Raw genomic sequence first — 5,659 nt, forward strand, 5'->3', positions numbered from 1 at the left:
CACGCTGCTGGGAAAGAGACGCAAGAGACACACATTGCTCAGCGAGACACCGAGGGACCAGCACTGCTGGGAAAGAGACTGTGAGAGACTGCTGGCTGAGGGACGGTGGGCTGGGAGAGAGACTGAGCATTTTTCCTGAACCTGAATTGTAGCCTGTGGTGCTTCCCTAACAAACCCCATAATCTGTGAGCTCTGTGTGGCCACTGCAGCGAATTATCGAACCCAGGAGAAAGGTGGTGGGTGCTTTTGGAGGAACGGTTGGAGAAAGGGCTGGAGGGAGGCAGCATGTCTGGCCTTGTAGGAATAGGCCTTGGGTTACTGCTGGTAATCCTCTCTTCCTCTTGTAGGGTTAGAGGAGGTCAGAACATGTGGCCTCCTTGCCGTTTTTGCAGATGACATCAAGAACATCATCCATGAAGAAAGCAAAATGTCATTAAAAAGACAAGAAAGGAAGAAAAGACCAAAATGGATGTCAGAAGAGACTCATAAACTTGCCCTTGAACAGAGCGTAGCTAAAACAAATGGAAGAAAAGACAAGATAAAAGAGCTGAAAAGATTTCAAAGAGTAGCTTGAGAAGACAAAGTCAATTACTATAATGAAATGTGCAAAGTCCTGGAGAGTTAGAAAACCAAAAGAGAAGAACACGCTTGGTATTTCTCAAGCTGAAAGAATTGGGGAAAAAAATTAATCCTCGAGTTGTAATACTGAAAGATTCCATGGGCAAAATATGGAATGATGCAGGCAACATCAAAAGAGTCACTATACCAAAAAGAACTGGTCAATGTTCATCCATTTCAGGAGGCAGCATATGATCAAGAACCAATGGTACTGAGGGAAGAAGCTGAAGCTGTACTGAAGGAACTAGAAAAAGCAAAGCTCCAGGAATTAATGGAATACCACTGAGATGTTTCAACAAACAGATGCCCTGCTGGAGGCACTCACTCAACTATGCTAAGAGATTTGGAAGATAGCAACTTGGCCAAGTGACTGGAAGAGATCCATATTTGTACCTATTCCAAAGAATGGTGATCCCACAGAATGTAGAAATGTAGAAATCATTGAACAATATCATTAACATCACATACAAGTAAAATCTTACTGAAGATAATTCAAAAATGGTTGCAGCAGTATATTGACAGAGAACTTCCAGAAATGCAAGATTCAGAAGAGGACATGGAATAAGGGATATCATAGCTGATGTCAGATGATCTTGGCTCAAAGCAAATACCAGAAAGATGTTTACTTGTGTTTTATTGACTACGCAAAAGCATTTGATTGTGTGGATCATGACAAATTATGGATAACACTGAGAAGAATGGGAATTCCAAAACACTTCCATTGTGCTCATGAGTAATCTGTACATAGACTAGAAGGCGTCATTCAAACAGAGCAAGGGGATACTGCATAGTTTAAAATCAGGAAGGGACTGCATCAGGGTTGTATCCTTTCACTATACTTATTCAATCAGTATGCTCAGCAAATAAGCCAAGAAGCTGGACCATATAAAGAAGAATGGGGCATCAGGATTGGAGAAAGTCTCATTAACAATCTGAGATATGCAGATGACACAACTTTGCTTGCTGAAAGTAAGGATGACTTGAAGCACTTACTGATGAAGATTGAAGACTACAGTCTGCAGTATGGATTACACCTCAATATAAAGAAAACAAAAACCCTCACAAGTGGACCAATAAGCAGCATTACAATAAACGGAGAAAAGACTGAAGCTGTCAAAGGCTTCTTATTACTTGGTTCTGCAATCAACACCAATAGAAGCAGCAGTCAAGACATCCAAAGATGTACTGCATTGAGAAAATCTGCTGGGAAAGACCTCTTTAAAGTGCTGAAGGGCAAAGATGGCTCCTTGAAGACTAAGGTGCGCCTAACCCAAGACATGGTATTTTCAGTCACCTCATATGCATGTGAGAGCTGGACAATAAATAAGACCAAAAAAGAGTTGATGCTTTCGAATTGTGGTGTTGGCAAAGAATACTGAAGAGTGCCATGGACTGCTAAAAGAACTAACAAATCTGCCCCAGAGAAGTGCAGCCAGAACTCTCCTTGGAAGCGAGAATGGTCAGACTTCATCTCACCTACCTTGGTTATGTTGTCAGAAGGGACCATTCTCTGGAGAAGAATGTCATGCTTGGTAAAGTGGAGGATCAACAAAAAAGACAAAGGCCCTCAACAAGATGGACTGACACAGTGGCTGCAATGACTGTGAAACAGACCATCAACTGCTCATATGCAAGTTCAAGATGAAGTTGAAGACAATTAAAGCAAATCCGTAAGAGCCAAAATGTGACCCTGATTATGTTTTTGTTGTTATCATGTGTTGTCGAGTCAGAAAACTCGACAATGATGGGCTCAGGTATAGCAGGGATCGTGAGGGTGGCACAGGACCAGGCAGTGTTTTGTTCTGTTGTACATAAGGTCACTATGGGTTGGAGATGACTCAATGGCACCTAACAGCAACAACAATGATTGGTGTGTTCTGTGTGGCCACTGCAACAGATTTTTGAACTCAGCAAAGAAGTAGAGAGTGTCATGGGAGGGACAGCTGATGTCAGAATTGGTAAAAAGGTTACAGGGTAGAGGTATGTCTTCCACCTCACAGGGATCAGCCTTGAGCTGATCTTGATTCTCATTATTCCCCCTGAAGTTGGACAGATTCTGATGGACACCACTACCACCACACTTTCACAGTGGCCTAAGCACAAGCAGTAATTCACAAAAGAAAACACAAATGGCCAATATGTGGAAACAGGTCACCTTACTAGTAAAAATATAAATAAATAAACCTCCTGCCATTGAGTCAATTCTGACTCACAGCTACCCCCACTAGGTTTCCAATGTGGTAAATCTTTACAGAAGTAGACTGCCTTATCTTCCTTCCACAAAGTGGCTGGTGGGTTTGTACTGACAACCTTCTGGTTAGCAGTCAAATGCCTTAGGCACTGCATCACCACAGTTCCTTTACTAGTAAAAAGGAAAAGTAAACGAAAGCAATGAGATTTCCTTTTTCTATAAGTATCAGTATTCAAGGTTTTTTCCAATGTTATTATTCAATGTTGGAAAAGGTGTGGGAATCAAGGATCTCTAATAAACTGTCTCCAAAATGACAATTTGGAACCTATACAATTTTTAAATGTGCATTCCCTATGAACCAAAAATTCATCTTCTATAAGCTTTTTAATTAACACAGATATTTTCTTTATAACTTTTTAAATAGTTATATACAAGACTAAGGAGCTCTGGTGGCATAGTGCCTAAGGCATTTGACTGCTAACCAAAAGGCTGGCAGTTCAAACCCACCAGCCACTCCTTAGAAGTAAGGCTGGGCAATCTCAGAAACCCAAGAGTGGGTCGCTATGAGTCAGAGTTGACTTTACAGCAGTGAGTTTGTTTTTTTTTGGTATACAAGACTAAAAGATGTACTTTAATTTGCCCCTTTTGGTGGAGCATACTGCCTATTACAATGAAGTTTTTCCCTTCCCAATCACTTTGTTAGAATAAACATGCTAATATGCTCCTAAAAAATGGGACCATTCAGCTACTAAATAATTGCATGATTTAAATTCCAAAAGTCAAAATGAGACTTGAGCTAAGACTTCAATTATTTTAGAACTCCATATATTATAACTACTATTAAGCTGTAACTTGACATTATGCACTATGCTAAAGCACATATTCTCATGGGTAGAAAGACCCCTCTTAACCTCATTTGCCAGATTTTCTATACACAAGAGAGAGTTTGAAGAGGTCACTTCCTAAAACACAGGTAAACAAAGGCTGTACACCTGGAGATCAAAGCTAATCCTATCAAAACATCAGGTCCCAAGACAGTATTTTGCTCCAAAGTCAGCCATGAGATTTCTATAGACTTCAGGTTTAAAATAATGTAGTGAAAATTCTGGAAGCAAAGATAATTCCATACCATTTTTGCTTTCTTCATTACATCTTATGCATTATCTGATTTTCTCATAATATTCCATAGTTCATAACCCACTTTCAACTAGACTATCAAAGCTTCCCAGAAATGTTACTCTTATTTCACAAGTATTTCATGAAATCCTATGCCTCTGCTTAATAATCCTGCTCCCAATCCTACCTTCCATTCTACAAATGACCTTCTCTTACTGAACACAAAGATAAAAATGAAGGCATCAGAGAGAAACCTTCTCATGAAATGGCCATCAACTTTCAAGCTACTAGCATCTGCTTCCACTCTCCAGTCCTTTCCTCCAATTAAAAAGGAGAAAATATTTCTATTAAAATATTTTAATAAAAAACTATTATTCCCATTTTGAAATATTTTCATGGACTGTCATCAGTTACTAGGAGCTCTGGTAGCTTAGTGCCTAAGGCACTTGACTACTAACCAGAAGGCTGGCGGTTCAAACCCATCAGCCACTCTTCGCAAGGAAGATGGGGCAATCTACTTCCGTAGTGATACTGCCTCGGTAACCCAAGGAGGAGTCACTATGAGTCGGGTCCGACTTGACAGCCCATAACAACAACAACAACAACATCAGTTACTACTTCCCCTCCAGCAATTTTAATCTTCCCCTCTTCAGTGAATCCCTCCCATTAGCATTCAAACATATTCTTTATTAAAAAAAAAAAAAAAAGTAAGTCTTTCTTAACCTTGTTATTGACCAAACCATGGAGTGCCAGAAGAACAAATGAAGCTGTTTTGGAAAAAGTACAGCCAGAATGCTCCTTAGGAGAGCGAACGGCCAGATTTTCTCTCTCGTACTTTGGTCATGTTTTCAGGAGGGACCAGTCCCTGGAGAAGGCTATCATGCTTGGTGAGGTAGCGGGTCAGTGAAAAAGGGGAAGATACTTAACAAGGTGGATGACACAGTGGTTGCAACAATGGACTCAAGCATGGCAACGATTGTGAGGATGGCATAGGACCAGGCCACTCTATTGTACATCGGGGTCATGACAAGTCCAAATCGACTCAACAGCACCTAACAACATAACTACCACAGCCACCCCATATCTCTATCAAAAATAAACACTGCATCAAGTTGGTTCTGACTCATAGCAACCCCCACTGGGTTTCCGAGGTGGCCAATCTTTACAGAAGTAGATTGCCCAGTCTTCCTTCCATGGAGCAGCTGGTGGATTTGAACCTCCAACCTTCTAGTTAGCAATCAAACGCCTTAGGAACTGCACCACCAGAGCTCCTTTTATGTCTCTCTAGCTACCACTTTTGTCTCTTCTCTACTCTCTTTCATGACCAAGCTTCCTAAAGAAACTCTCAGTGAGTCTCTACTGCCTCAGCAACAATTTATTTGATAAAAAGTTACGAAAAAAGGCTTAAGGAGATATAGCAGAGACTATGTCACCCACCAACCACTTTAGGAAATAAAGCATTGCCTATATTGTTCAAGCCTTTGTGTACTCCTGTGCTCCCCGATTCCATAACAGGTAGTCACTATTCTGATTATGGTGGCACATGCATTTCTTTATACCTAATATATACATGTCTTTGTTGTTGTTGTTGTTAAGTGCCGTCGAGTCGTTTCTGACTCATAGCGACCCCATGCACAGCATGGCAGGATATAAGATCAGCATCCAAAAATCAGTTGGATTCCTCTACACCAGCAAAGAGATTGCTGAAAAAGAAATAAGGAAATCAATACCATT

This window comes from Orycteropus afer, unplaced genomic scaffold (genome assembly GCF_000298275.1).
Source record: "Orycteropus afer afer isolate SDZICR_OR568_19922 unplaced genomic scaffold, OryAfe1.0 scaffold00112, whole genome shotgun sequence".
In the NCBI taxonomy this organism is placed as follows: domain Eukaryota; kingdom Metazoa; phylum Chordata; class Mammalia; order Tubulidentata; family Orycteropodidae; genus Orycteropus; species Orycteropus afer.